Raw genomic sequence first — 11081 nt, 5'->3', positions numbered from 1 at the left:
TTTTTTTTTTTTTTTTTTAAGGAGAAAAGAAGAGCATTTTTTATGGAATCACAGAATCATTTCAGTAGAAAAAGACTTTTAAGACCATGGAGTCCAACCACTAATCCAGCACAGCCAAGGCCACCACTAAACCATGTCCCCAAGTGCCAGATCTACACATCTTTAAAACCACCCCAGGTATGGTGACTCCAACCCTGACCTGGGTTCAACCTGATCCAACAGATCTTCAAAAACAGATCAACTCAAACAAAAAAGATCAACTCTGTCTTCTTCATTAGACTCTTTCTAAGGTCTCTAAGACGATGCCACGACAGGATATTTATACATATCCTGGCAACATTCCCTCTCACAGGCTGACACTTGCCAAATGATTTTTGTCTTTACATTAAAAAAAAAAATCCTAATCTGTACAGCAAATGCATGCTGATAAAGGGAAAGGAAGGGAGAGGAGATGTTCACTGCTGGTTTGTTGTGGCAGTTGAAATTACCCATGAGTGAGAAATTGGCTTGAACCAGAGCAAGAGGCACAAACCCTGCCATGTCCCAGGGATGCACAGTCCCACCCACACTCTGCTCTCCTGCCCCATCTGAATCTCTCTCTGGAGCTTGACAAAGTGCCAGAGGATGAGGTGCAGGCCCATTCTTGTTTCAAACAGCATCTGACATAATACTTATGCTCTCCATACTACCACCTCTGTACCCATGAGTGCTTGACAAGCTGTGCAGCTTCCCTGGGACTGCCAGAGGCTGAAGCAGTGATCCCACCTGGCTGATGCACTATGCTGGCACAGAGTGGTAGAAAGCTGTGATGAAACCTCAGGAAATAAAAAGCAAAACAAACAGCAGATTTACTGGTGTATGGTTCACGTCTTTAAACTGTTTTCCTCCTTCAAGTGCTTTGCCCCCTTCTGGGAAATGCTTTTCCAAGTCTACATGCTTAAATCTGAAAAAACAAATGAGTTCTAAATGCTTCAAAGGCAGACACAAAAGGAAGCTCAGCTTAGCTGTAACCCTTCCCTGCCTGCAAGGACAGCAAACCTCACAAAACTCCCCCCAACAGAGAACACTCAGTGTCTGCAGGAACATCTCTTTGGGAGGAGCCGGGACTAAAAATAAAACAGGGTCTGCAGAACAACTGTAAAACCAAGTGCTATAGATACACATTGAAAAATAAGGCCATGTAACAAATACCCACTTGGACAGTCAAATCCAGCCTCATGCAATCTCACACCTGTTGGTGCAAGTGTTAAACGCCACAAACTCAAAAATCTCAACCCACCTTTAATCTGCATTTCTCTTTCAGGACAGCTTTCACCAAAGCCAAGAGTGATTTTTACAGCATAATGGTTTCAGGATAGACTCCATACGTGACAGCAGAACATACACATTTGCAGTGCAGAGGAAATGAAACTCAGCACTCTGAGCTTAGAACAGCAGCAGCTGCTGACAATAAGTTGTGTTCATTTGTGAAGTTCAGGGATACAAACAAAAGTAGCACATCTGTTTTTCAGCTGGCTACAGGAAGATAGGGTTTTACTTGCTCTGCTAGTTTATTTTTTTACAGTGCTGGATTAATTGCAGACTTTATTTGTCATGGATGCCCAAGACATTCAAGACAGGAGAAAGTAACCTCGCAGAAAGATGCTCTTGAAAGCAGGAAATCCTACTTCTGATAGTACCATGGGGCACACGTTAGTGGATTCATTGCCTGAATCGTTATTTTGTTCAACTTTTATCTAGCTATTTGGTAGTAGCACCTTCTTAGCTGACTTTGTGCTTGCAAATCACATTAAATACACTGAAAAAAAAAAGGAAGGCTATTCCAGGACCAAATGAGAAGCAGAGAGCCTATGAATAGCCTGCACGTGTCCACAGTCAAAGATGACAGCAACATTTTCAAACCAACACCTAACACTTATTTTTCATTGTGGTATAGACTTAATCTCATCCACAGAATGCACAAAACAGTTATTAGGGAAAGTACCATTTTGATCTTTGCAATAGAGTAATTCTCTCTAGAATAGATCAAAAGAGACTCTATCCAAAGTCAACTCATATGAGAAGCTACTCTGCTAAATTACTCAGTATTACAGGTGTCAAACACAACACATGCCAGCAAGAGCATATATTTTAACTGTGTCCTTCCTACAGTCCTACCCTCTGTAAGTTTAAAGCTATTCCCTCTCATCCTATCACTCCATGCCCTTCTAAGAAGTCCCTCTCCAGCTCTCTTGTAGCCCCTTTAGGTACTGGAAGGTGCTATAAAGAAACCTCTGGGAAGTTTTCCTCACTTTGCAGCACCCTATTTAAAAGATGAAGTGTGATACTGTGGATGTCTATCACAGGACACAGGCCTAAGAGAAGGATTACCACACAGAAATTTTCTGTCCTAACTCTAGCTGGTTCTCAGAAGATACACAGAGAGGTTAACTACTGAGTACTCAATGGCAAGAACCCTGGCAGGGAGAGTTTTAATGACTGTGGAGCCTCTACTGCACATGCTGCAATTCAGCAATAACAAGAAAATATTCCCAAACTGGGAAAGAACAGTCTGTACCCAGGAGTGTGCATGAGATCATTGCCAATTACATACTGATTGCCATTGATGCTAAAAATAATAATATAACATTAAGGCAAAAATAACATTTTAAGCTCAGAGTCATTTTATGTAATGAGAAAGTTTGAATTCTGCTCCAAATTCTGCTCCTTGTTGAATACACATACTTTAATTCTCCAAACTTCATCTCCAGTGTGCTTTACTAAATTTGTCAGACACAATGGATGCTCTTTGGTATATTAGCCACTATATCTATGGTGATTGAGGGTCTGCAGCTTGGGTACTGTGAGCTTGACTGAATTCAAAGTCCCATCTATCTTGGGAGGGAAAGCCTGGGTTTCTGCAGAGACTTTGCAATCTACTGAGAAAACCATGGAATAAATTGCTGCTGTCACCTACTACAGACCCAACAGCAGCTGCTGCTCACTGTACCTAGCACAAATGCAGAGAATTTGGAAGAAATTTACAGCCGTCTGTAATGACAAATGGATTTTAATGACAGGCTGTTAACACTCTCAGAGGCTTTTGCAAGGACAACCCACACCAGCTCAGCCAGACCCCAGGTAAGTTTGCATACCTGCAGACTTCCTCTCTCCACACATTTTTCACTTGCAGCTGTCAAATATATTTGCATCTTAGTCAAGCATGTTCAAGCATAAATGTGCATTTGGGGTTGCCTAGTTTCAATAATCTAGGTCACAAATTCTCACGTAATCTTTCAGTTACAGTTCTGTATCCTGTGTGCTAAAGGCAGGAGGTTAAATGCTCAGGTTGCAATACTAGCCAAGGGAAAACTCCAACAAACCAGCAGGTTCTCTGTGGGGTATCCTTCTGTAAGACTAGAATATGCTACAAAGCCATTAGGTACCAACTTGTATAGTTTCCAAGAGCCCCTGGAAGGAGTGTCTCCACCAACAGCCAGGATTAGGCAACATGACTGTTAAGTTTTGCAACATACAAAAAGCCAACACCAGACCAATTTCAAATGTGCTTTCAGAGAGATAACATAATATTCACTGAAATCAGCAGAGATCCAAACATCAGCAGCCTGATGCTCACCAGCTCTGCAGACACAGATTAGACTCCTCAGACTGTGTGACAGGGGAATCCAATTCAAGACACCAAACCCAAGGGGAAGAGGCCACACTGTACAGGTAGGCACTGCTCCAGCATCACCTGCTACACACCTGCAGAAAAAGTGCTGCTAGAAGGCTCCTTTGGCAGAGGCTTTGTACAGAAAGTTAAAGAAAACCCTAATCAGTCCACAAAGGCACAGAAAAAGAGCTTGCATTTATCTGTGAGAGGTGTTCGTTGCATTGTGCAGAGCATTTCCTCCTGACAATAAGGAAAGGCTCCCTTCTCACGAAGTTATTCAGTCTATGATTTCTGTATCAATGAAGTCCTATAAATACTACACAGATGGATGGACCATGTGCAATCAAGCCCTGAATGGCAAATATTCATAGTTTCAGTTTATCTGACAACTGATTTTCTACCAGCACAGAAAGATTTGCTGTCTTTTGCACTGAGAACGTATTCTTATATTCTTGTCCTGGCAAAACCTGGTACCTTAAAGACACAATAAAACAAACCAGAAATATGCATATGCATATGCACACACTGAGCAACAACAAAACACACAGACCTTCCTCTAGATACTGGACGTGCTGGCCTTGAGGGCCAGGTGTAAGTCAAACACCTGTACTATAAAAAAAAAAGACATTAAAGCACATAATTATTGATCTCATGTGAAAATATGCATGGCTGGGCAGTCATGTAGATGACACACATGAGGCACCCAGAGCTGGTACAGGCACTTGGTGTTTTGCTGGGGTGAGCTGTGCAGGATCCAAACCAGCTCACAGCTCCAGGAGGTGGGAACAGTTTCAAAATCTGCATCATATGTCAAAGCATCAAATAGACCTGGTCAGGTTTTACAGGACCATCTATTTTATCTATCCTGTGACTAAGAAGAACTTAAACAGTGTTAGGGGAAGATAATTAAAACAAGTTTCTGTTCAATATTAATCACAGCTCTGTGACATATTATTTTGTAGTGCTTGTTAATTATTCAACAATGACATCTTCCAATTGCCAGAGGAGTCACAGGATGGCATCTCTAGAAGCAAGGGCTGCTCCTGGATTTAATCTACTTTTTTCTCTGCTCTTACCTTTGCACATTTGAGGGCTGTTTCTTAGTCAAAATCAAACCCTTTTGCCTCCAAAACCACAAACTTTTCACTATGGTCTTAAGAACAAGAGCAGAAATTAGAAATATTCCTCATACTTCAGCAGGCTCAGAATCCAATTTCATCCTCTGTTTTTTGAAACAGCTGGGCACCCATCTCCCTTGGCACATGGCCAAAGAAACTTTGCAGACAACTTGGGCAGCTGCAGGCTGCCAAACTAGAGAGATGGCAACTGCAGCTCCCCCCCGGCTGGTTCCCAATGATAATAATTACATTTAACCAAAAAAAAGTCACAGCAGAGAATTGCTGAGCCAGGCAGGAGAATGGGTTAGGTCCTATCTCCCTTCCCACTGTCAGATCAAGGAAGCCCATTCCCCACAAGGATCAAGTGTGTGGAGCTGACACCCTGCTGGCTACAGGAGCCCTGGGCACCTCACCTGTGCACTGCAGCCCACCATGGTCCAGAGGCTGAGCATCATCTCCTGTGCTCAACAGCATGGATTACAACACCCTTCAGATCCTCATTTCAATGGCTCAGAAGGCCACTGGGTCAAGGCAGATGTTGTCCCAGTTAGGGCAGGACCCTGCTGATACAAAATGAACTCTGGATACAGAGCTCACCCTATTGTCACCTGTCCTAGCATGTCCACATCTCCAACTATAAAACAACCACTGCTCTGTTGGAAGTTGTGGTGCAGCTGTATGGATGCAGAGCAGGCACTCAAAACAAACAAGAAATTTGGAACTTTAATCGAAGATGTGGTTGATGTGCCACAAGACCCTTGAAAAATAAGTACTTTTGGCAGGCCTGAACAACAGCATGGCCAAAGAGAGCAGATGGAGGAGAGGCAGCAGATGTTAATGCAGTTATATTTTTCCATATGTTTTTCCATTTTGCTGTAATAAGTACATTGTACTTTAATTGTCAGTGGCTGAAGACTTGTGAGAAATGTTTTGTGAGGAATATATTATGTTACTTTACGCCTTTCATAAAAGAGGGAGATGCAAAGGGTGAAAACAAATTTACTGACTCGCAAGCTGCTAAAGATGAAAGATATAATTGCTTCCAACACTGTGCTTTGTTAAAGGATTATGAGAAAAAGCCATCATTTGGGTAAAAAGGAGGATTCTGATATTTGAAAAAGCATGAGTCCTTCACGTTCAATGCTAACAGATACTTTGAGGCACAGCTAGCCCAAAACTATTGCAACACTTGTGTTTCAAGACTGCAGAGTAACAGATGGACCACCACAAAGTGCACAGGGGACCCACTGCTGAAACATCTGCATTGGTAAGTGATTGTTTGGAGGATTATTTTTTCCCTTCCTTTCCAAAAACATTCCCATTTTATTTTTTCTTAACATCAACTTCAGCAGTGTGTTCTAAAACACTAGAAACAACATCATAAAACCATCATTATTAGAAGTTGCTTTTATCCCTTTTTGCATACATTAAGGAAAGATGTCCTGGTTTAAAATCAAATGAAAACAGTTTCCAAACTTTGGCTGCTTTCCTCTAAAGAGTTTTTCTGTTTCTTCTAACATGTGACTTACTTTCAGAGTGATTTAGATTAGAGAGTAAAATAATATTGCATCCCTCAAGAGACCAAACAGATTTTCACATTTGTTCCAGCTTAGCAGAGTAACTGTATGAAAAGCCATATTGTATCAACAGTCATTTCAAATGTTTGTCTGGTTATTAAAAAGTTTGGAATTCTGCTAGAGGGAGCTGTGAAACACATATCCATACTGCTTCAAAAACTGACCACTTTGTTTTCTGCTAATTTAAACTTCTCAGGAAAATTTGTACTTAGGCACCACAGACTAGTCAAATTTATTCAATCTGTAACGGAACTTGATTTATAGCCAGTAACTGCCTCACTTTACACATATTGTTCCCTTTCAAATGAAGCTCCATCTCATTAAGACTCCAGACTCATGCACAAGTCCTTCTCTTGGCAAAGGTCCCTCCCAATCCAAGTCACCAACAGGAACAGCAACACTCACTGAGGTCAGGGGAGCTTTTTTGCCTGTATACACACATTTTCTAACAGTTTCCCTCTCTGCTTTGCTGCTCCTTCAGCTCTGCCTGGGTGTGGGCAAGAGAACCTACCCTTGCATCACACAACACATTGCTCCATTCCCAGGTGAACAAGCCTTCAAAAGACTGTTCATTTGAGCAGCTGTCCTGGAACATTTACCAGCATTATTAAGCCTCCTGGATTCATTTCAGTTTAACCACATCTTTAAACAGAATTCACCACAAAACTAGGAAAGCGATGCAGGAGGACTGTGCTGACAGGGCAAAACAAAGCTTCTGAGGAAGCTCAGGAAAACCCTGGAGGTTTATTTTCCTACAGCTTCTTCCCAAGAAAAGGTGGATCTTAGAGTCCTTCCAACAAAGAGTACAGACATGGAGAAGCTTACAAGGAAGTCAGCCTTTTCTCAAGGGAAAGGTATTCAAGTGACTTTTTACAGGGCCTTGGGCTTGCCCTTCTGAGTGTGGGACAGGAGCTCAGCAGGTAAGGTCAAGACTGGTGTATTTACATAGTTACTTTATCTGATGGCTATTCAAACAGTGAAATGAAAATGTGAGATGTTCTGGGGTTTTATTTATCACCAAATTGTACTGCTTTATTATTTGACAAAGGCACCCCAAAGAGATGGTATATAAATAAGTAACACAAAATAAGACTCAGCCATTTGAATGTTTAGAATTTGGACACAATAACCACACTGAACACCCATTACCAGCCAAGCTGTTCTTTTACTTTTTACCTTCCCCTCTCAGTGACCCACCATATAAAAAAATAACACAGCTAATCTGAACTGCATTCCTCCCCTTTCATCTCCATTTCTTTCATCCAAAATTCAGCAATATAGATATAATATATCTTTCAGAGCAGTAGTAAACACTTGAAATTGCTTCCTGATGACTTGTTATTAACTAGATTCTAACTAAATTCATCAGGAGGCCTATTCCAACTCCAATCTAAACAATCTTGAGCAGCCCAGGGTGAATTGCTGAGACACACAACAGGATCTCTGGCAGCTAGAGAAATTAAATGTAATTAAAATATGGATAGTAGAAACCAAAGACGCCCTCACACACAAATGAAAACATCCTTGTAAAATACGGTCAGTTTAGCTCAAACGTATTCAGCCTTAATTAGGTAGAAAATCTATTTAGATTAATACAATGCAAAGAATAATAATGAACTTCAGGATTACATTTTGTTACTTGGAGGGAAAAAACAACACAAATAAATGGGAAGTAATTGGACCTTATTTAATAGTCTCAGACTATCAGCTTGAACAACTATAATCATTAAAGACCCTGCAGTGATCACTGACAAATGCTGTTAAATCAGAATTACAATACAACAAGCATGAAGAGCAAAGCCAATTAATATGAGCGGTACTAAAAGAAATAGATTCATTCACATCTTTTTTCACCAGCATCACAAGGAGTCTTTGAACCAAGCATACAGAAATGAAAGGCCCCCATGTTTCCTCTCATTTTGTGTGAGACAAACAAACACATCCATACATGTGCTTACAGCAGAGGCTCTGCAGATGTGCAAGTTACCCAGCATTGGGTACGTGGCAACACAAAGTTTGGTATCATGGTTCCCAAATGTACTATCCTGGATCTGCTAATTTAAACAAGCCAAACAGACCCTTCCATACATGTATCGAGCACTGCTACTGGACAGTAAGGATTGTGAGGAATGGGTGGCCAGATAACTTCTAACCAACTCTTCTCTCCCCTGCCCTAAGCAGAGAGAGATGGCAGGATGGAAAGCCTGTGTCTTTTATTCTTCTCCAAAGCCTATCTCTGCCTCGAGGTCACTGTCCTCATGACTTGTGCCAGAGCTGCTCCACAGCTTCCTGTGAACCTTTGCCTTGGCCATCTCTGCTGTGCTGGTGTAGCAGTGCCCAGGGTGAGCAGGCACATGTCTCGCCGCAGCCCTGCACCGAGCAACAGGGAAATTCACTCTCCTGTCAAAACCACATATGGTTTGAATCCAATAGCCAAAATTTTCTGCACATATAAATTGGCATAATCCCTACAGGTTCATGGATGAATGCCAGGCAGCGCTAGGAGATGATTTAAAGAAATTAACTTCTCTCTATAAATTGAAAGCTTAGGTGCAGATGTTAATCTTGGAAGGTGCCCCGTCCTCTTGGTGGTGGGGCAGATGTCCAGACCCACCACAATGCAACTCGGTAAAAGAGGTTTTTAGATACTGGTTTGTATCTTCACAGGAAGTTCTTCTGCAAGACCAGCAAGCTATATTAACAAAATATAAATTGAAAAGCCAGAGGATACTATACAGGCCCTGCCACCTACCCTGACAGCAGTTCAGCCTTCCTGAAAACCCATCCCAGGCCCTGGCCTCAGCAAGGGTTGTGTAATGTGGTACTGCATTCTTGGTTCTTGCAAATAAGTTTATTAAGAAATATACAAATGAGCAGTTTTATCAACATGATGAAACATGACAGATTTGGAGTTAAAAGACGTAGCAGAATACAGATTTCCAACACACAGAAAAAAGATGCCCTTTAAGTTCAGAAATTTGTCATTTTATTGGCTTCAGTAAAGATCGTGAAGAATACATGCATTAAGAGAAGCCATCAAAAACTTTTCAAGGAAACTGCTCTCCACCCTTACTGGAATAGATACTCATTTTGGAGATCAGAACCTTTTTCTGTATTGCAGTAAACATGCCAACTACATTTCAGCCAAACACCAGATTGTATAGTGCCTGACTTACTTTAGCCACATAACAGCTTTTCTCTCATGCTCTAAGCACAGGGCTGTCAAAACAGTGATTTGTGATTACACTGCATTTAACAATGGTCATATTTCCAGAACTCCTCACTTAAAATTATGTCAGAAACAAGGAATCACTCCACACACAGTCAATGATTATATCCCAGTATATACACATCCTCAACTGAAAGAACCAGATCAACAGCACAGCATAATGTTAACTTAGTCACTATTCATAGCCTATGCCATGCAGAAAAATCAAATTACAATATACTCCATTGTTTAACATCATTATGTTAGAGCATCACAAAAATGCTTCTTGCTAAGGGCAATCCCTGGCCTTGCAGCTATGCCAAAGGTTTATTTACAATCAGCAGTTTTCCATGTGATCTAAAATAAACATTACCCCAGAGACCTTAAGGAAGTATATCAGCTTCTTCTGAAAGCATGAGGAAACTCAAGTCCTATTATGCTTTTATATTCCTGATGAATACATAATTCAATAACTTCTTGCATGCAACAAAACTGTAATTTCTTCCTCTGCACCATGACTACTCAGCTATCCCTGACAGTGAGCCTTTGCAGGGACAGGCCCATACAATGCTCTACCACAGCAGAACACACCAGGACAAGCAATACCTTCCTTCAGGCCTGTCTCTGGGCTCTCTCCAGTCACTCTGCTGTAGCCTTCCCTAACTCGTGGGCAACTTTGAGAGTTTATACTCAGTCCTCCATCCTATGATCCTGGTCATCCAGAGGGACCTTGACAGGCTTTAGAGGTGGGCCAGTGCTGGATAAAGCCTTGAGCAATCTGGTCTAGTCGGGTGGTGTGCCTGCTCATGGCACGGGGTTGGGACTAGATGATCTGTAAGGTCCATTCCAACCTCTAAAATTCTGTGATTCTATGATTCTGTACAAATAGATACTGTGTGAAGTTTATCAGACTTACCAGAGATTTTTATAAGTTGTCTGCTACAGGATCAGCATTAGTCCAAAATATGCTGTGAGAGAATATAATGCTGACAATACTCAACAGTGGCATTCTTTCCACCTAACTGGAATTAAATGGGCAGCAGGATGAAGTTACTTTGGCTTCCTAACCAGTTGCTTTTTGGTCACCTCGATTTTTTTTCTTGATTTTGTAGCACTCAACAGCTCCCACACCAAGCACTGTGATAGGGTGAAAGGCAAAGACTTTTAGTCAGTACCCTGGTTCCAGTGACAAGCAGTTTGTTACTCCACACATTCAGTGCAGCTTTTTCTCACAGGACCAATGGGAAATTCAATCACAGCTTCCCCTCTGTTGTTATACCTCAGGCCTAACGAGCAGGTTAGGATTTGGTCTGCTATACACAAGAGAGTTCTCATTTACAAGCATATTTAATAATCTACAGTAACTTCGGTGCACATACTACTACTGTAATACACCCTTTAGAAAGAAACTGCTTTGAGAATTTTCTGATTGTTGGGACAGAGTTTCGTTTGCAGAGACTGCACAATGATGGCTCATACATCATGCTGTGTGTATCTTTCAAAACACGTATTTCTCATTAGTAATT

Source organism: Acanthisitta chloris, unplaced genomic scaffold (assembly GCF_000695815.1).
Source record: "Acanthisitta chloris isolate BGI_N310 unplaced genomic scaffold, ASM69581v1 scaffold1210, whole genome shotgun sequence".
NCBI classification, from domain to species: domain Eukaryota; kingdom Metazoa; phylum Chordata; class Aves; order Passeriformes; family Acanthisittidae; genus Acanthisitta; species Acanthisitta chloris.
The sequence above is the reverse complement of the archived record's forward strand: the minus strand, read 5'-3'. Positions refer to the sequence as shown.